This window comes from Procambarus clarkii, chromosome 20 (genome assembly GCF_040958095.1).
Source record: "Procambarus clarkii isolate CNS0578487 chromosome 20, FALCON_Pclarkii_2.0, whole genome shotgun sequence".
Classification (NCBI taxonomy): domain Eukaryota; kingdom Metazoa; phylum Arthropoda; class Malacostraca; order Decapoda; family Cambaridae; genus Procambarus; species Procambarus clarkii.
Genome location: NC_091169.1, coordinates 37,402,039 through 37,423,606, shown reverse-complemented (window position 1 = coordinate 37,423,606; position 21,568 = coordinate 37,402,039). Strand labels below are relative to the sequence as shown.

The window sequence follows — 21,568 nt, the reverse complement described above, 5'->3', positions numbered from 1 at the left end:
TTGGAATATTTGGGATATTTTGAAAACTGCAGTGGGGTTTGGGCAAAATGTGACCCACCACCGCTTTCAGTAAAAGGCCTATTTTCGGTTCAAAAAGTCGGAATTTCAAACTGCAAATAGGTGCAGAGAGCCAGAATTTGGCTCAAAATTATAGCTCAGGTATCGAATTTGGGATATTTGGGATATTTTGAAAACTGCAGGGGGGTTTGGGCAAAATGTGACCCACCACCGCTTTCAGTAAAAAGCCTATTTTCGGTTCAAAAAGTCGGAATTTCAAACTGCAAATTGGTGAAGGAGCCAGAATTTGGCTCCAAACTATGGCTCAAGTATCGAATTGGGGATATTTGGGATATTTTGAAAACTGCATGGGGGGGTTTGGGCAAAATGTGACCCACCGCCGTTTTCAGTAATTAGGCTATTTTCGGAATAAAAAGTCGGAATTTCAAACTGCGGATAGGTGCCGAGAGCCAGAATTTGGCTCCAAAATATGGCTCAGGTATCGAATTTGGAATATTTGGGATACTTTGAAAACTGCAGGGGGGTTTGGGCAAAATGTGACCTTCCGCCGCTTTCAGTAATTGGTGTATTTTCGGTATAAAAAGTCGGAATTTCAAACTGCGAATAGGTGCAAAGAGCCAGAATTTGACTCCAAAATATGGCTCTGGTATCGAATTTGGGATATTTGGGATATTTTGAAAACTACAGGGGGGTTTGGGCAAAATGTGACCTACCGCCGCTTTCAGTAATTGGCCCATTTCCGGTATAAAAAGTCGGAATTTCAAACTGCGAATAGATGCAGAGAGCCAGAATTTGACTCCAAAATATGGCTCTGGTATCGAATTTGGGATATTTGGGATATTTTGAAAACTGCAGGGGGGTTCGGGCAAAATGTGACCCACCGATGCTTTCAGTAATTGGCCTATTTTCGGTATAAAAAGTCGGAATTTCAAGCTGAGGATAGATGCCGAGAGCCAGAATTTGGCTCCAAAATATGGCTCAGGTATCGGTTTTTGGATATTTGGGATATTTTGAAAACTGCAGGGGGGTTTGGGCAAAATGTGACCCACCGCCGCTTTCAGTAATTGGCCTATTTTCGGTATAAAAAGTCGGAATTTCGAACTGCGAATGAGTGCAGAGAGCCAGAATTTGGCTCAAACTATGGTTCAAGTATAGAATTTGGGATATTTGGGATATTTTGAAAACTGCAGGGGGGTTTGGGCAAAATGTAACCCAACGCCGCTTTCAGTAATTGGCCTATTTTCGGTATAAAAATTCGGAATTTCTAACTGCGAATAGGTGCAGAGAGCCAGAATTTGGCTCCAAACTATGGCTCAAGTATCGAATTTGGAATATTTGGGATATTTTGAAAACTGCAGGGGGGTTTGGGCAAAATGTGACCCACCGCCGCTTTCAGTAATTGGCCTATTTTCAGAATAAAAATTCGGAATTTCAAACTGCGAATAGGTGCAGAGAGCCAGAATTTGGCTCCAAACTATGACTCAAGTATCGAATTTGGGATATTTTGAAAACTGCAGGGGGGTTTGGGCAAAATGTGACCCACCGCCGCTTTCAGTAATTGGAATATTTTCAGTATAAAAAGTCAGAATTTCAAACTGCGAATAGGTGCAGAGAGCTAGAATTTGGCTCCAAAATATGGCTCAGGTATCGAATTTGGGATATTTGGGATATTTTGAAAGCTGCAAGAGGGTATGGGCAAAATGTGACCCACCGCCGCTTTCAGTAATTGGCCTATTTTCGGTATAAAAATTCGGTATTTCAAACTGCGAATAGGTGCAGAGAGCCAGAATTTGGCTCAAAATTATGGCTCATGTATCGAATTTGGGATATTTGGGATATTTTGAAAACTGCAGGGGGGTTCGGGCAAAATGTGACCCACCGCTGCTTTCAGTAATTGGCCTATTTTCGGTATAAAAACTCGGAATTTCAAACTGAGGATAGGTGCCGAGAGCCAGAATTTGGCTCCAAAATATGGCTCAGGTATCGAATTTGGGATATTTGGGATATTTTGAAAACTGCAGGGGGGTTTGGGCAAAATGTGACCCACCGCTGCTTTCAGTAATTGGCCTATTTTCGGTTTAAAAATTCGGAATTTCAAACTGCGAATAGGTGCAAAGAGCGAGAATTTGGCTCCAAACTATGGCTCAAGTATCGAATTTGGGATATTTTGGATATTTTGAAAACTGCAGGGGGGTTTGGCCAAAATGTGACCCACCGCCGCTTTCAGTAATTGGCCTATTTTCAGTATAAAAAGTCGGAATTTCAAACTGCGAATAGGTGCAGAAAGCCAGAATTTGGCTCCAAAATATGGCTCAGGTATCGAATTTGGGATATTTGGGATATTTTGAAAACTGCCGGAGGGTTTGGGCAAAATGTGACCTACTGCCGCTTTCAGTAATTGGCCTATTTTCAGTATAAAAAGTCGGTATTTCAAACTGCGAATAGGTGCAGATAGCCAGAATTTGGCTCCAAAATATAGCTCAGGTATCGAATTTGGGATATTTGGAATATTTTGAAAACTGCAGGGGGGTTTGGGCAAAATGTGACCCACCACCGCTTTCAGTTAATGGCCTATTTTCGGTTCAAAAATTCGAAATTTCAAACTGCAAATAGGTGTAGAGAGCCAGAATTTGGCTCAAAACTATGGCTCAGGTATCGAATTTGGGATATTTTGAAAACTGCAGGGGGGTTTGGACAATATGTGACCCACCGCCGCTTTCAGTAATTGGCCTATTTTAGGTATAAAAATTCGGAATTTCAAACTGCAAATAGGTGCAGAGAGCCAAAATTTGGCTCCAAACTATGGCTCAAGTATCGAATTTGGGATATTTGGGATATTTTGAAAACTGCAGGGGGGTTTGGGCAAAATGTGACCCACCGCCGCTTTCAGTAATTGGCCTATTTTCAGTATTAAAAGTCGGAATTTCAAACTGCGAATAGGTGCAGAGAGCCAGAATTTGGCTCCAAAATATGGCTCAGGTATCGAATTTGGGATATTTGGGATATTTTGAAAACTGCAGGAGGGTTTGGGCAAAATGTGACCCACTGCCGCTTTCAGTAATTGGCCTATTTTCGGTATAAAAATTCGGTATTTCAAACTGTGAATAGGTGCAGATAGCCAGAATTTGGCTCAAAAATATGGCTCAGGTATCGAATTTGGAATATTTGGGATATTTTGGAAACTGCAGGGGGGTTTGTGCAAAATGTAATCCACCGCCGCTTTCAGTAATTGGCCTATTTTCGGTATAAAAATTCGGAATTTCAAACTGCCAATAGGTGCAGAGAGCCAGAATTTGGCTCCAAACTATGGCTCAAGTATCGAATTTGGAATATTTTGAAAACTGCAGGGGGGTTTGGGCAAAATGTGACACACCGCCGCTTTCAGTAATTGGAATATTTTCAGTATAAAAGTCGGAATTTCAAACTGCAAATAGGTGCAGAGAGCTAGAATTTGGCTCCAAAATATGGCTCAGGTATCGAATTTGGGATATTTGGGATATTTTGAAAGGTGCATGAGGGTATGGGCAAAATGTGACCCACCGCCGCTTTCAGTAATTGGCCTATTTTAGGTATAAAAATTCGGAATTTCAAACTGAAAATAGGTGCAGAGAGCCAAAATTTGGCTCCAATCTATGGCTCAAGTATCGAATTTGGGATATTTGGGATATTTTGAAAACTGCAGTGGGGTTTGGGCAAAATTTAACCAACCGCTGCTTTCAGTATTTGGCCTATTTTCAGTATAAAAAGTAGGAATTTCAAACTGCGAATAGGTGCAGAGAGGCAGAATTATGCACCAAAATATGGCTCAGGTATCGAATTTGGGATATTTGGGATATTTTGAAAACTGCAGGGGGGTTTGGGCAAAATGTGACCCACCGCCGCTTTCAGTAATTGGCCTATTTTCGGTATAAAAAGTCGGAATTTCAAACTGCGGATAGGTGCAGAGAGCCAGAATTTGGCTCCAAAATATGGCTCAGGTATCGAATTTGGGATATTTGGGATATTTTGAAAACTGCAGGGGGGTTTGGCCAAAAATGTGACCCAACGCCGCTTTCAGTAATTGGCCTATTTTCGGGATAAAAAATTCGGAATTTCAAACTGCGAATAGGTGCAGAGAGCCAGAATTTGACTCCAAAATATGGCTCAGGTATCGAATTTGGGATATTTGCGATATTTTGAGAACTGCAGGGGGGTTTGGGCAAAATGTGACCTCCGCCGCTTTCAGTAATTGGCCTATTTTCGGTATAAAAATCCGGAATTTCGAACTGCGAATAGGTGCAGAGATCCAGAATTTGGCTCCAAACTATGGCTCAAGTATCGAATTTGGGATATTTGGGATATTTTGAAAATTGCAGGGGGGTTTGGGCAAAATGTGTCCCACCGCCGCTTTCAGTAATTGGCCTATTTTCAGTATAAAAAGTTGTTATTTCAAACTGCGAATAGGTGCAGAGAGCCAGAATTAGGCTCCAAAATATGGCTCAGGTATCGAATTTGGGATATTTGGGATATTTTGAAAACTGCAGGAGGGTTTGGGCAAAATGTGACCCACCGCTGCTTTCAGCACCCTTAAAAGTTCCTGGAGGCCCCTGGAGGCCACCTGAAATTCCTTGGAAGTTTCTGGAGGCCTCTGGATGTCCCCTGGATGTCCCTGGAGGTCCCTGGAGGCCCCTGAAGGTCTCTGGAGACCTCCCTAGAGACCCTTGGAAGTCCCTGGGGACTCCCTAAAGGCCTCCTGGAGGTCCCTGGAGGCCTCTGAAGGTCCCTGGAGGCCACCTGAATGTCCCTGGATGTCCTAGGAGGCCCCTGTAGGTATCTGGAGGCCTCCCTAGAGGCCCCGTAAAGTTCCTGGAGGCCTTTGGAGGTCCCTGGAGGCCCCTGGAGGCCCCTGGAGGTCCCGGGAGGCCCCTGGAATCCCTGGAATCCCTTGGAGTTCTCTGGAGGCCCCCAGAATGTCCATGGAGGCTCCTTAGAGGTACGTTGAGGCCTCTGGAGGCCTCTTGAGGTCCCAGGAGGTGCCTGGCGGGCCCCTAAAGGCCCATTGAGGTCCCTGGAGGCCCCCTAAAGTCCCATTGAGGTCCCTGGAGGCCCCCTTAAAGGCCCATTGAGGTCCCTGGAGGCCCCCCTAAAGGCCATTGAGGTCCCTGGAGGCCTGTGGAGGTCCCTGGAGGCCCTCTAAAGGCCCATTGAGGTCCATGGAGGCCCCTGGAGGTCTCTTGAGGCCCTTATGATGACCCTGGAGGCCCCCTAGAAGTACTTTGAGGTCTCTGGAGGCCTTTGGAGGTCCATGGAGGCCCCTGAAAGTCCATGGAGGCTCCTGGAGGTCCCTGGGGGCCCTCCTGGAGGTCTCTCGAGGCCTCCTAAGGTCCCTGGAGGCCCCTGGAGGTCTCTGAAGGCCCCAAGTATGTCCCTGGAGGCTCCCTATAGGTACTTTGAGGTACCTATAGGTACTTTGAGTATGTACCTGGAGGTCCCAGGAGACTTCTAAAGGCCTCCTGGAGGTCCGTAAAGACCCCTGGAGGTCAATAATACTAAGAATCCTACTAGAAATTATCTAGAAATCCTACTAGTAATCCTAATTGATATTCTAGTAGGAATCCAACTAGAAATCCTACTAGGAATCCCCTAAAAATCCTAGTAGAAATCATCTAGAAATCCTACTAAAATCCTACTAGGGATCTTACGCGGAATCCTATTAGGAGATCTACTAAAAATCCTACCATGAATCACCTGGAAAAACCTAGAAATCGTACTAAAAATAGCCTAGAATTCCTACTAGAATTCACGTAGAAATCCTACTAGAAATCCTACTAACAGTCACCTAGGAATCCTACTAGAAATCCTACTACAAATACTACTAGGAATCCTAGAAATCACCTAGAAATCCTACTATATCACCTAGAAATCCTACTAGAAATCCTACTAGAAATCATCTAGAAATAATACTAGGCATCCTAATAGAAATCGCCTAGAAATCTTGCTAGGAATCCTACTAGAAATCCTACTAGAAATCACCTAGATATCCTACTGGAAATCCTGCAAGGATTCCTCTTGAAATCCTACTAGAAATTTTACTAGGATTCCTACTAGAAATCACCTAGAAATAATACTAGGAATCCTACTAGAAATCATCTAGAAATCCTACTAGAAATCTTAATTCAAATCCTACTAGGAATCTTACTAAAAATCTTATTATGAATCCTCTAGAAATCCTAGTGGAAATCACCTTGAAATCCTATTAGAAATCACATTGAAATCCTATTAGAAATCCTACTGAAGATCCTACAAGGAATCCTACTAGGAATCCTACTAGGAATCCCGTAGAAATACTACTAGAAATACTACTGGGAATCCTACTAGAAATCACCTAGAAATAATACTAAGAATTCTACTAGAAATCACCTAGAAATCCTAATTCAAATCCTACTAGGAATCGAACTAGAAATTCTACTAGGAATTCCCTAGAAATCCTAGTAGAAATCACCTAGAAATCCTACTAGAAATCCTATTAGGGATCTTACGAGGAATCCTACTAGAAATCCTGCTAAGAATCCCCTGGAAAAAACTAGAAATCCTACTAGAAATCGCCTAGAAATCCTACTCGAAATCACCTAGAAATCCTACTAGAAATCCTACGAGAAATCCTACTAAGAATCCTACTAGAAATTCTGGAGCGTCTGGAATACCCACTGGTGCCTCCCACTCTCCCACTAGCGTCCTGGAACATCCACTGGCCCCTCTCACTCTCCCACCAGCGTATGGAACAGGTACTGCTCCACATACAATTGTGAGACAGAAGGTAATTAATGTTCAACCTCACTGACTGACTTGCTTGTTTAGTGGAGATTAACCTATTGGGTGCCTTGCCTCACCTTTCCTTGCCTGACCTTACCTTCTTTGGGCCTCACCCTCCGTGGCCTTACCCTTTTTTAGCCTCATCCCTGTTTGACCGTACACCCTCACTCTTCCCTGCTGCAAAAAAAAGTACCTCTGTCCGGATTCTCCTCGGCATTGCAGCCCATCCTCACACCTGATTGGCTTCTCTGTCTGACAGTCTCAGCTCACCTCTCCTCAGTTATCATCAACCAACTAGTCTCCAATTATCAGGTAGTCGCTTTGTGTCAACCAGTAGCCAAGAATCAACACACACTCGTACAAACACACACACACGCACACTCACACACACGCACACTCACACACACGCACACTCACACACACGCACACTCACACACACGCACACTCACACACACGCACACTCACACACACGCACACTCACACACACGCACACTCACATTCACAGCCCCCTTTCCTTACCAGGAGCCAGTCTGAGAGGCGCTTGACAAACGGGACCAGCTGGCAGGAGACTGGCTCTTCCTTCTGGGCGCCAATATTGTAGCGATGCTCCCATCATTCTCCCCACACAGTAAGTCAGGTGAGGGCTGTGGAGATAGGAAATGAAGGGAGCAGTGGAGAGGGAGAGGGCTGGGTGTCTGGTGAGAAGTGAGGAGGAATGACATGTGAAGTGATGGACTAAAAGAGGCTGCGTTCAAGCAAGATCTTTAAGTAGGAGGCGGCGCTCAAGCGTGAGCTCCACACTCAAGGTCCCACAGAACGGAAGAAACTTTCCCTGTAAAGTCTTGAGAAAAAAAGTTTCCAGAAACTCTATAAGAGTAAAGCTGTGTCAAGACTTTCACGTGTAGTGAGGGAAGGATTTTACGAGTGGTGAGGATTTAGTAGCAACAAGCGCATCGTTAGTGATTTTACAACTGATCGACCAATGCTGTGATTCATACGTCAGGCTGCAAGCAGCTGCGTCCAACAACAGCCTGGTTAACCCAACCACCAACCAGGAGGCCTGGTCAGAGACCGGGCCGCCGGGAAGTTGAACCTCACAACCACCGCACGGGGGGTTTGGGCAAAATGTGATAAATCACCGTTGTCACAAACTGGCATTTTTTTGGTATAAAAAGTCGAAATTTCAAAATCCAAATATGTGCAAAGAGTCAGAATTCGGCTTGTATTTGGAGTTTGAAATTACGACTTTTTATACCGAAAAAATGTCAATTTGTGACAACGGCGATTTATCACATTTTGCCCTCCCCCCCCCCCCCTGCAGTTTTCACAATCTAGGAAATACCGCAAATCTGAAACTTGAGCCAGATTTTTCAGCCGAAGTCTGACTCTTTGCACATATTTGGAGTTTGAAATTACGAGTTTTTATACCGAAAAATGCCAATTTGTGACAACGGCGATTTATCACATTTTGCCCAAACCCCCCCTGTCCTTGACACACTGGCCTGTCCTTGACACATACTATCCTGCCCTTGACACCAACATTTCCTCCGAATACCATAGTACTTATGTTACATAATGTTACATATAGAAATATATTAGCATATTGTGCATATATAGGCATAGTTTAGGTTAGGTGTTTAGGTTCTGTTGGCGATTATTCTTATTTTTAGTACGTGGGTGAAGCATTTACAGCGTTGTGGTTCGAACAAAAGTCGTCAGTGAAGCACTTGTTCCGGAAGTGTTCGAACGAAATCAGTTTTGAGTCTTGTGTAAACCGTTTTTCAATCATAAACAGAGGGTTTCGCGGGTGCATGGAATTACTTTTGGGTCTTTGTTTGGAGGACGGGCTGCTCTGATTGCCCTGTTATAAGTGACTTTAGACCAAATGGTATGAGGTACTTTGAGCTCTAAGTACTTCATATACCCAGGAATACTGAAAGAAATTCATGTGCTGTACCCAGATTTTGCTAGTGGAGGCTAATAGATCAGTGTTACGTTTCATGTTCTCTCTTGATTTTTAGTCAGAGTTGATTTGTTTTTGTATTGAGGCTGGTGTTTTCTCCCTGATTTCATGTATCACTCACCATTTTGTGAATATTAGATGAACTTATAGCTAGTATTTTTATCTACACTGTGTAATCTTTCATATTAATTACGGTAGCAGCACATTGCTGTGTACACCTAAGCTTGTTATTGAAAAAAAACTTTGAAAATCTTAGATAATGGGTTGTAGGAACGTCAACAGAAAGCGATGTGACGCTGGAATATGTATGGGGTACACTACTGCAAACAGGATGGATAAAGGGCCCACAATAAGTCACATTTTTTATGAGGCCCACTACCACCCAAAAGGATAGGTATTACGTCCACGTCCACCTGTTGGATAGGTACTGGGTTCACTACAACCTGCTGAATGCGTATGGGGTCCACTACCGCCAAGAATATGGATATATGGTCCACTACCGCCCACAGGATGGGTATGGAGTCCACTACCATCCACAAGAAGGGTACGGGGTTCAGTGCCACCTGTAGGATAGGTATGGAGGCCTACAGCCGCCCATATAATGGGTATAGTGTCCATTACCATCCTCAAGATTAGTATGGGGTCCTCTACCACAAAGTCGTGGGAGGTAGTGGACACAATACCCATCCTGTGGGCAGTACTGGATCCCATACCCATCATGTGGGCGGTACTGGATCCCATACCCATCCTGTGGGTGGTAGTGAACCCCATACGCATCCAAAAGTTGGTAATGGACCCCATGAACATTCTATAGGTGATAGTGGACTCCATGCGCATCTTACGGGTGGTTGTGGGGGCCCCCATACCAATCCTACGCGTGGTAGTGGACCCCATTCACATCGAGTGACTAGTTGTGGACCCTATTTCCATCTTGACGATACACTGGCAGTGTTGAAGGTAGCAATATTCAGTGTACAGGTTCCCAAGTAGGAAGATTTGCGAGGCAAGACCGACAAGAGGCTTCAGCATCAGACGCTGGTGTCACGTGAAAGACTTAATGTGGGGAGAGACAATGTCGTGTTATGTTATCCCGTCGCTGTAGATGTTCCTTAATACCCCGAGACGGTCTTAGTTGCCTTCCTTACTGTCTGGCTGTGGTCGTCTGAGGTGGAGGTTACGATAACACAGTTATAAGCTTATAAATCTCTAGGTAAACATACAGCTCTAACAGGCAGAACTGAAGAGGTTGAAGCTGTAGAGGGCGTGTAGGAAGGAGCTGTGAACCGCCTGACATCCTATAAGACTCGTCTGGAGACTTGTACTTCAGGCACTTGAGGAGTACCTTGGGGAGACGGAGACAGGAAGAGCGAGGAAGGTGACGGGAAGTTTTGTTTTGAAGACGAGAGGAGCGCCGAGGACCCGTCCGGCGTCACCAAGTGATCGTCGAGGACGCCACTTGTGCTGAATAATATTCTGAACAATGTCATCCTGGACGTTAATAGATATTATAGTACATAAATGTTCACACTTCAATAAAGCTAAAATCACTCTATTTTTCATTAACGAACAATATCTTAAGTTACCTGAAAGCAAATATTTCACATCATTTAGTGTTGTGTCAGGAACTTTGGGTTGTTGGGTTTTTTAGTCTGTTATTACATATAATAGTAGTAGACATATAAGGTATATATATATATTGTATATACTCTATATTGTAGTTGTTGAGCGGCTATTAACAGCCCTTAACTGACGGACGATTACTACTTCACAGCCGCTTCTGTTGCAAATGTTGCTCTGTTGTACCTGTTGTTCTGTTGCAACACTTACAATAGAATGTTGTATTTGGTTTGTGAATTAGATTCTGTAATTGACAACTTCAAATGTTCAAGCTGGGGATCATAATTGGTTCATTAGAGACTCGTTCGTATTTGGGGAAGTGCAAGAGTGGTTGTTGGCCATTGTTAATTTACTCTTCAGACGCGCAAAATGTTTACCAATAGGGTGAGTTTTAGGGTGAATGTCAACCAATCAGCGGCCGGGTTTGGTTGGCTGCTAGGTATAAAAGGGACGATGAGACGAAAAAAACACTTCAGTGTTTTACCTCACATTTGATATACAGTTCCAGGATAGTTTCTTGAACTTGAGCTGTATGTGGAGGATCACCCCCTTTCCTTTCTCTCCCCTGCCCCATGTGGCGCCCTCTCTTGCCCCTTGTGCCACCCTCCCCTGCCCCTAATTCCCCGTATTGGAACTAGTGAAGTGTATGGAAGTAGACTACCATTATTCCAGATTTTCCTTGACGAATCGAAGATTGGGTTACGTGCACATAATGCTGCGTGTGGCACTTGAATATTTGCCCATTACCTACTATAGTATTCTTGTTAGTGTCTTATACATCGCATTGTTAATGAGCTCTTTAAGCTTTACATCTGCGTCTCCAATCCATACTTGTCTGTTCCTATTTAAATTGCGGTGGTGGACTCCATACACATTCTATGGATGGTAGTGGTCCCCCATACACATCCTATAAGTGGTAGTGGCCCCCATACACATCGTGCGACAATTTGTGCTCTCGATATTAATCATTGGGTGGTAGTGAAGATTGCTAGTGTCTAGCGAAGGCTTAATGAACTGCATTTACTTAACACTAAGTCACTAAAAAGGTGGAAATGTTAACCATTTTAAACCTGACATTCCTAATGTTAGCTTCCTCTCTTCCCCAGGTCCGACCAACTACAGCCAGCTAGACACAGAAGGCAACGCAGACAGTGTCTGTACTGAACTTCTACAACGACGGAACAAAACGATGTACCGCCCTTCACCACTTGGTCGTCTGAGCTAAGAGCTCGCTTTCTGAGGGCACCTCGCGCTGATTCTTGACTCCAACTTTGAATTTCAATACTAAATTACTACCCAAATAGTAATTTTATTCAACCTTGTTTAATTAAACGTGGCCCGGTCTCTGACTAGGCTGTTAGATGCTGTTATCCTGAACCCACAACCCGGATGATAGAGGATAGTTTGGTGTGTATGAACCCAAAGAATCTAGTTTCAAATTAAAGTAACGTTCCCATCTCCATACAACACCTTCCTCGTATCTTGAATTTAGTAATGCCACTGAAGTTAACATTGAGTGGTAAACACTCTTGGTTAACTCTGGGCAAGACTTGACAGTACGAAGTCTATCCTCGGTAGGAGAGACCTATTAATGTTGACCTATTATTCTACTCGTTGAAAACGGGGCTATAAAACGACCCTATCGGCTCCACAAGTAGGAAAACTGTAACAGAGGTTGCACCGGTTTGTGTTGGTTTGGTTGCATAGGAGAAATCAGAGGCTGTCCTACAGAAAAGTTTCCAGTTATACCGTAACTACAATGAACTGGCCAGGTTAAATGCTTGCTTGTGGTTCAGGAAAGGTAGGAAGATGCGTGAATGTTCCACAGGACTTATTCTGTGGGTACCAAGATCACCCTCAGGATTGTGTACTCGCCTAGATGTGCTTGCGGAGGTTGAGCTTCGGTTCTTTGGTCCCGCCTCTAGACTATCAATCGACTGGTGTAAAGATTCCGGAGCCTATTGGGCTCTTATGTCTGCATTTAAAAACTGTGTATGGAGTCTGCCACCTCCACATCACTGCCTAATGCATTCCATCTGTTAACTACTGACAAAGGGGAAAATCTTAAATGTGTTGGCCGCCCAACCACTTGGGCTGGAGTATAAAGCGTCGGTCTCGCTTCATGCAGGTCGGCGTTCAATTCCCGGTCATCAAAGTGATTGGGCAGCATTCATTGCTCCCATCCCAAATCCTTATCCTGACCCCATTTAAGTGCTACATAGTCGTAATGGCTTTGCGCTTTGTTTGATTATCATTTGGGCTCTGTCTCCACATATTCCTTTGGTAGTGTTCCAACCATGCTAACTAGTTTTGTCCACCGTCAATTTCTTAGTCGTGATCATCTTCAAAATTGTCTTCCAGGGACGTGTCGTTTAGCTCCTGTAGACTTTCCGTGTAAGTCATAACTGGTCTGTAACTAGGCTGCTCCTTGTGGTTACCTTGGCCCGGATGTCCAGTCTATAAAATATATGCAGACTATCTTGTGTGATCTTCATGCAGCTAACAGCTGTAGTCTGTTATCCGTACAGATCAAAATCTTATTCAGAATACTTATACTCGTGAAGCAAAATGGTTATTCTTCCGGGACTGAGAAAATGGTTGGAGTGTAATGTCCTTAATATAGAGTAGTCGAGCGATATCGGCATAGTTTCCTTTGAATATCCAAAGTGATGTGTTCTCTTCGTCTTGGTGCCTTCTTTGATAATTACTTGCCTCTTCTGGTGGATGGATTAGGACTGGTTAATTCATGTATGCAAGTCAGGATTACCTAGAGGGTCCCCGCCGAGGAAACTTAGTTCCTCTATTCCAGATTATTTGTATAATAGTAAATTGTGTCGAATGCTTCGGCGGGTAAGTGGTTCCATGGGTATAAACCCTATGGGTGAAGTCTCTTCAAGCAGTTGCACCATTCTATGCATTACATTGGACCTTTAATTCTTTAAGTAATTATCAAAAAGTGGCACCAAACCCGTAAAGTAATTCAGTTTTTTTACAAAGTAGTTAGAACAACAGACCTTTCATGTGGCTCTCAAACCTTTCTATCAACTCATTCGAAGCGTCTACATTTACAAATTCTTTAATTTTGTCTATTCTTTGATACAGAAGTTGAGTGATACCAGTAAATGTCAACAGGAATAGTTTGAATAACTACTAATAGTTTGCATGTCATTGTCCTACTGCCTCGTATTTATCCAAGATTAAATATTAAATGAACAAGTAAACCCAAAATTAAGTGGCAGGTACGTCCGACAGCTTTCTGCCAATAGATCAACGGTACTGTTACTGTAGTTTTTTATACGAACCCATGTCAACAGCATCAGATGTAAAACGTTTAACTCAAGTTAGACTAGTGGAACAAGGTACCCTTTTTTCTTTCGAAGATTTCCTGGGATTTATGGAGTCCGCAACAACCCAGGAGACCAGTGGGAGTGTTCTCGAAACTTATTTCCGTACAGGTGACAGTCCAAGCATCCGAACTCTTGCTCCAGGGCGGGTCACTGCCCTACAGTGGGTGGGGGACAAACAAGCCAGTGAGGTTTCAGTAATGTGCAATTCACGCAACCCGTTCTCGCAAATTTAATAAGTCAATATTGACTTATGTTAAGTATGTCACCTATGCACATATTTAATAATAGATACCCTTAAAAAGATTCATAGAAAACATCGACCTTACCTAACCTTGTTAGTATCTTAAGATAAGCATCTTATTGCTTCGTAATTACAATTATTACCTAACCTATAATAGGTATAAGTTAAGTAATAATTGTAATTACGAAGCAATAAGATGCTTATCTTAAGATACTAACAAGGTTAGGTAAGGTCGGTGTTTTCTATGAATCTTTTTAAGGGTATCTATTATGTTTAGTATATCACCTATGCACGTAGTTAGTAAGTCAATATTGACTTTACGAATTTGCGAGAACGGGTTGATTCACGAGGCTGATGTTACTCGTGTTGTCAGGCCATTTGTGGCAGACTCAGCCTTGCTATTCTTAATTAAAGTAAAAATTCACCTTTAAGTGAAACGTTTATCCATTACTAATGTAAAAATTTGTTAACATTAAAACCTAGAGACGTGCATCACGTTGAACAAATTTTAATAAACAAGTTAACGAAAGTACATCCCTCTGAAGTTTCCAATGAAAATGTTGACCAGACCACACACTAGAAATTGAAGGGACGACGACGTTTCGGTCCGTCCTGGACCATTCTCAAGTCGATTGTGATGAGGTAGGGACAGGCAATAAATAGGCAAGAGAGAGCTGAGGAGGAAAGTCAGGTGTAGGGGATAGTAGTAATGAGAACTGCAGCAGGCCTATTGGCCCATACGAGGCAGCTCCAATGAAAATGTTTGTTTTCCTGGAATTTCATGCAAGACGTTTCTTTCCCGCTTCCCCTCCCCCCTAATTATCTTAACATTTAATTCTCTAGTTTATCTAGAAATACGCACTTTTGATGTATACAAGGAAAGTAACAGTTCAGAGATTTATTAGTACCATACTGGGTCGCAATATAGAATAGTGTGGATAGAGAAATAGGTAGTTAAGTTAGTCATTTAGTTGGGTTAGTTGCCCAGTTAGAATGGGTTTGAATACTACTTTTAAAATGTATTTTATAACATCAAGAGTCAAGCCAGCGTTCAAGTTTCTTCCAGATAAACTCACTGCCAAACTAAACTAGACAAAATTCCTTAATCTTAAGACACCTAGCGAGGCCCAAAAACAGTGCCACAACCAAGTTTTACAAGTAATCCACCTACACGTGTCTGTCTGGGGTACGTGTGGTGGTTCACATACCTCCAACACGTTGTTACATTGTCATGCTTGTGACATTCAAGTCATTAATAGTTTCCTTAAGTGACTAGTTTAGGATATTGTGTAAAAAAAAAATTAATACTTCAGTTCCTTGGTGGCAAGTTGCGTAGACAAAGTATTAAGAAACTTCCTGGCTAAGGGATTAAAGACGATTAAGAGCTAGTTGAAATTCATATTTTACAACTATCATTCAGGAAACCAGGTCATTTTCTGGCAAAATATATCAAAGGCTGGCTTCACAGATGACAGACTGGTGACAGGCAATGTCTTGCCACATTATGACGCCGTTATAGATGTTCTTCACTGCCCCGAGACTGTCTTCGTTGCTTTTCCTGTTGTCTGGCTGTGATCGTCCGTGCCTGGGGACAGGAGGGGGGCGAGTTAACATCAGAACTATTATATTCCTTAAAGTAAGACATTATAAAATCTAGTGACTAGTTAAGATTAATTTCTACAGTATTCTTTACAACCGTTTAAGCCCTTAACCTGCTCTTGAAAAAGATTCCAAACACCCTTGTATGTTAAGATAATTTAAGCCGAATGATGAATTAATAAAGTAAAACAAGTCATACTGACCCTTGAGTGCGAGACTAGTTTGTGTAGGACTGTGTACCCGGATGACCACCTCCAGGTCGTCGTGCCTCGCTCCTTGCCACAAACTGAATCCCACCTAAAAATATTACCTAGCATTACAAAAATTCTTTGCCAATAGTAAATTTTAGTCTAGCAGAATGACCATATTTTTAATGCACATGTATTTCAATCATTTATAACCATGTTAAACACAAACTCACTTCTGGTGATAGCTCTTTTTATGAAGTCCCTTATCCTTTTCTTCGATACTCATCAGCCTCGGCAATGTCTAGCAGCAAGAGTTTGTTTGATCCCGGCTGTAGGTATTTATATTCACCCACCATGAAAAATAGTAGTTCTTACCAGCCCTAGTTACATGTATCTGAAACTGTTTAAAATTAAATTTATATAAATTTACTAAAAGGAGACAATAAGAGCCATAACGTGATCTGTGTTAATAAGAGCTATGTTCTTATATTTAAATGGATGCAATATTGCATGTTCCGGGAGCAGATACCAACAGTAATATCAGAATAAAAGCTATGTTGAGTATTCTAACCGGTATCGTTGGTACTCCAAGCACCTTACTGGTTTGATCTATGGGATTGAGAGTAACCAAATCAAACGAACATTTTACTTACTACGTTCCAGGTATTTCACAGGCTGGAGTGCAGAGTTTGTCGTGTCCTTGAGAGCTGAGAGACTTGAGGGACTGAGGGGACCAACGGAAGCTGGGATACCTTAAATAAAGGAAGGATAACTGTGCCGCTTTAAGAGAACTGTTGGATCTGGAAAGAAATATAGTTTGAAACCGGTTACTCTTTTTTGGAGAACATTAGAGACGTTTTCCCTGAAGGAAGACTTTTTGAAGGGGGGGGGGAAGAGGCGAGACGAAAACTGGTGCAGACAACTAGTTTTGCTCAGGAGACTGGAGCCTATTAACTGTCTACATTTAACAGATTAAGTGTTACCATTATTGTCTTAAGAAACTGGAATAAACAGTCAACGTGCATGGCTATATTGTATTTTACCAAACTACAGCTTTTTGAACTGCTGGAGCAAACCACTATGTTGAAGTGTCCGGAGACTAGCATCTGAATTTTACCCAAGGTACGTTTCTCAAACTTCCGACTCCCTTGTTTAGACCCCCGGGGTGCTGGCAATTTTACCACTACGAACCGGTAGTTAACCATCATTAGGGTTCAATGGACAGGACAAATTATTCCCTTAACAATTTACACAACTACACTTTACTGAAATCTTGAATGCTACAAATCTACTCAAGCGCTACTCAAGGAAATTTACGCTTAATACACGACAGCAAGTAACATAATTAGTATTGGTGGTAAAAACACAGACTAAACACCATGGATGGACAACCTAAGGATTAACATATCCTGGTTCATTGTTTGTAGGAAATTTTTGTTACCCATTTATATAATTAAATTATAAATTTTATATAAATTATATAATTTATATAAATACCTTTTAAGTTTAAAATTACAGATTCAAAACTAAAGTTTAACACTAGTAACTCCCCCATTGTATACATTTCAGATTCATGTAAAAATTTCTTAAGGGTGAAGTCAGACGCTAAGGGCTAGCTTCTCGCATGATACAAGTAGGGTAGAGGAGCGTCACAAGCCAGTTTGAGTCTGCTGTAGTGCCACACGCAGCGTTAAACGCACATAACCTAACCTTTGATTCGTCGAGGTTATTTTGAAACTATGGTAGTTTCTCCTATACACCTCACTAGTTCCAGTACTGGGAACCAGGGAAAATAGGGACACCCCCATGGGGCCGGAGCAAAGGGCGAGGGAGGGGAACGCAGAAAAGGGAGGGGGACGGAACAAAGGGCGTGGGAGGGGGACGGAACAAAGGGCGTGGGAGGGGGACGCAACAAAGGGCGTGGGAGGATCTCCACACACAGCCCAACTTCAAGAGACGAACCTGGAACTGTACACCAAAAAGTGAGGTAAAACACACTGAAGTACTTTTTGTCTCGTCGTCCCTTTTATACCCGGCAGCCAACCAAACCCGGCCGCTGATTGGTTGACATTCACCCTAAAACTTACCCTATTGGTTAACATTTTGCGCGTCTGAAGAGTCAATTAACAATGGCCAACAACCACTCTTGCACTTCCCCAAATACGAACGAGTCTCCAATAAACCAATAATGATCCCCAGCTTGAATGTTTGAAATTGTTAATTTCAAAATCTAATTCACAAACCAAATACAACATTCCATTGTAAGTGTTGCAACAGAACAACAGGTACAACAGAGCAACATTTTCAATAGAATCGGCATTGAAGTAGTAATCGTTCGTCAGTCAAGAACAGTTAATGGCCGCTCGACAACTACAATATACAATATATACAATATATATACTATATATGCCTACTACTACTACTATATGTAATAAAAGACGAAGAAACCCAACAACCCAAAGTTCCTGACACAATACTAGACGATATTAAATATTTGCTTTCACTTAAGATATTGTTCGTTAATGACAAATAGAGTGATTTTAACTTTATTGAAGTGTGAACATTTATGTACTATAATATCTATTAACGTCCAGGATGACATTGTTCAGAATATTATTCAGCACAAGTGGCGTCCTCGTCGATCACTTGGTGACGTCGGACGGGTCCTCGGCGCTCCTCTCGTCTTCAAAACAAAACTTCCTGTCACCTTCCTCGCTCTTCCTGTCTCCGTCTCCCCAAGGTACTCCTCAAGTGCCTGAAGTACAAGTCTCAAGACGAGTCTTATAGGATGTCAGGCGGTTCACAGCTCCTTCCTAAACGCCCTCTACAGCTTCAACCTCTTCAGTTCTGCCTGTTAAAGCTGTATGTTTACCTAGAGATTTATAAGCTTATAACTGTGTAATCGTAACCTCCACCTCAGACGACCACAGCCAGACAGTAAGGAAGGCAACTAAGACCGTCTCGGGGTACTAAGGAACATCTACAGCGACGGGATAACATAACACGACATTGTCTCTCCCCACATTAAGTCTTTCACGTGACACCAGCGTCTGATGCTGAAGCCTCTTGTCGGTCTTGCCTCGCAAATCTTCCTACTTGGGAACATGTACACTGAATATTGCTATCTTCAACACTGCCAGTGTATCGTCAAGATGGAAATAGGGTCCACAACTAGTCACTCGATGTGAATGGGGTCCACTACCACGCGTAGGATGCGTATGAGGTCTACTATCGCCAACAGGATGGGTATTGGGTCCATTACCGATCACAGAATGGATATGGAGTCCACTACCGCCCGTAGGAAGGGTATGGAGTCCTATACCACCTGTACGACGTTAATCAGGTCCACTACCAACTGTGGGATGAGTATGGGGTCCATTACCGCCAACAGGATGGGTTTGGGGTCCACTACCACTTATTGGATGGGTATGGGGCCTACAACCGCCCATAGGATGAGTATGGTGTCCACTACCTTCCAAACGATTGGTATGGGGTCCCCCTACCGCACACAGGTGGGTGGTAGTGAATCCCATACACATCCAGTGTGTGGTAGTAAGCCCCATACCCTTCCCTGGGCAGTAGTGGCCCACCATACCCATCTAAAAGGTGGTAGTGGACCCAATACTCATTCAGAAGGTGGTAGTGGACACCATACCTATTCTTTTGGGTGGTAGTGGACCACATAACCATCGTGTGACTTGTTGTGGACTCTCTATCAATCCTGTTTACAGTAGTATACCCCCATAGATATTCCAACGTCACATCGTTTTCTGTTGACGTTCCTGCAATTCATTCTCTTTAAGATTTTCAAAATTACATGATTGTATATAATGTTTAGAGAAAGCATCATTATTATATGTAATTATATTATAGAGTGGTTATTACAATTTGCTGAGAAGCACCAAGATTTGTCCTAAGTGCTAACCTTTAACAGGATGCACCGTAAAAGGGTTTTTTATTTTTTTTATATATTTACATGCCAACTGCATGCGACATAAATATAGTAGAATAAAAGGTACTGAAGCACCCCACAAAACAGTTTTCTTGTGAAACACATCACAACACACAGCACATGTACATGGGAACACATAATTTTGGTTATTTTTTATTCCTCTTTGCACGGAGAGATAAGATCAGAACACCAACACAGGGGCACAAAGTACAAGAACAAGAACAGTAACATTTCGTTAGTCAGGAATCAGTGGCAGTTACCTGGACCATAGGAATGTTTATTATGAAAACAGCAAAAGATACAAAAATAATTACAAAAGTAACACCGACGAACCAAAACATCGCAAACACACTAAACAGAAAACACACAAACAACTAAACATCACATCAAAAACAAAAATTAGGATTCAGAACAACGATACTTTTCTAGATACCGACTATAAGGATATCGCAACACGTAAGCGTCACACACATCGTCCGTCGGGGGGACACCATTCACACGTGCGATACATAAAGTCCGGGAGGCAAGATGGGTACTGGGTCCACAACCTCCTAACCCAGGGATCCAGCAACCAGGGACACAGAGGCAATCGGGGAAGACATAGTAACGGGTGAAACGGTCTCCAGACCACCAACTACCGCCATTACTGGAACACCCGCTGCATATACGGTCCCCACCAGCGCCACCACAGGACCCGACACGACCAGCAGGAGTCGCAGGCACCGCAACAACAGCATTCTCACATCAGAATCCTTGGGAGATTGCACGTCGGCCCAGGGCACACACCACGAGGAGACACACTCCGAGATCGCCTTGAACGCTTGGAGACAGGCCTCTGGTCGTCAGAACTATCACAACCATCACGAGGCAGAGCAACAGAGCCCCCGGGGGAACTCGCAACATTACGCATAGCATGATCCTGCAGTACCGCAGCTTCGACAAGTGGAGGCATCGGACCACAAGCGACAGGAGACCGCACCTCATGCACATCCACATCAGCACGCACGGAAGACACCTCATCAGGGCACAAGGCAAGCAGGGGCTCCAGAGGCGGGGAAGCCGGCGATGTGGCAAGGCCGCACCATCTACTACTTCGACCCCCACATCCCCAACCAAGGGGCCTGCAGAAATCGGCACTGAAACATCGGAATACCCAGCAGCAGCACTCTGTGCAGGCACAACATCCCCGGGAACACTCGCCAACACACCCAAAAGGGTCCAGCACATCCAGGGGGGTTGAAATCCTCCTTCCGAAAGAGATTCACTCGGCCCACGCTCCCCGCGCTGCCCCCCGGCAGCCTGGTGCCCCGACAAACTGCAAGGGAAGCACGTACGCGGCTGCCGAGCGTAGAACACCCTGATGTAAAACCCCATCAGTTTGGCAGAGTAAGGGATATCAGCCTTCAGCCACATAGTCAGCTTGCGGATCCCATGCTGGACACTCTTCAGCCGGCCGGACGAAAGAACGTTCTTCCTAACAGACAACACCCAACCAAACTGACCAAAATAGCGCCGTAACACCACCTCGGGAAACTCGAAGGGGGCTCCCTGAACACTGACACACGTGGACGTGCCACTGCGGTCCGAAACAACCACAGAACCCGCATCGGCAGGCAACTGGAAGTAGCGCCCATCATAGCGCTCAGTGAAATCCCTGTAGACTACCGCCCTGATAATCAACCCTCATAACCTGCCCTCACGCCTGTATCTCACAAACAGCCCTTACACGCTGCCCTTATACTCAGCCCTCACAATCGGATCTCAACTCACACTTATACCTGATATAACTGGTCCCCTGTAGTTCTTCATATTACCTATCCCTTACTCTCACAATGAGGTGAAAGCACTAAG

The 21,568-nt window shown here is 43.5% G+C and overlaps 1 protein-coding gene and 1 long non-coding RNA gene across 2 annotated transcripts in view; one reads left to right on the top strand and one right to left on the bottom strand.

Moving 5' to 3' along the window:
• shakB (shaking B) overlaps window positions 1-21,568 on the bottom strand; it is a 570,869-nt gene that overhangs the window by 306,507 nt on the left and 242,794 nt on the right. The window lies entirely within an intron of this gene.
• Window positions 10,881-11,691, top strand: LOC138366913 (uncharacterized). The gene is made up of 2 exons (XR_011229252.1): window positions 10,881-11,153; window positions 11,497-11,691. It is a non-coding gene; the product is annotated as an uncharacterized lncRNA (long non-coding RNA).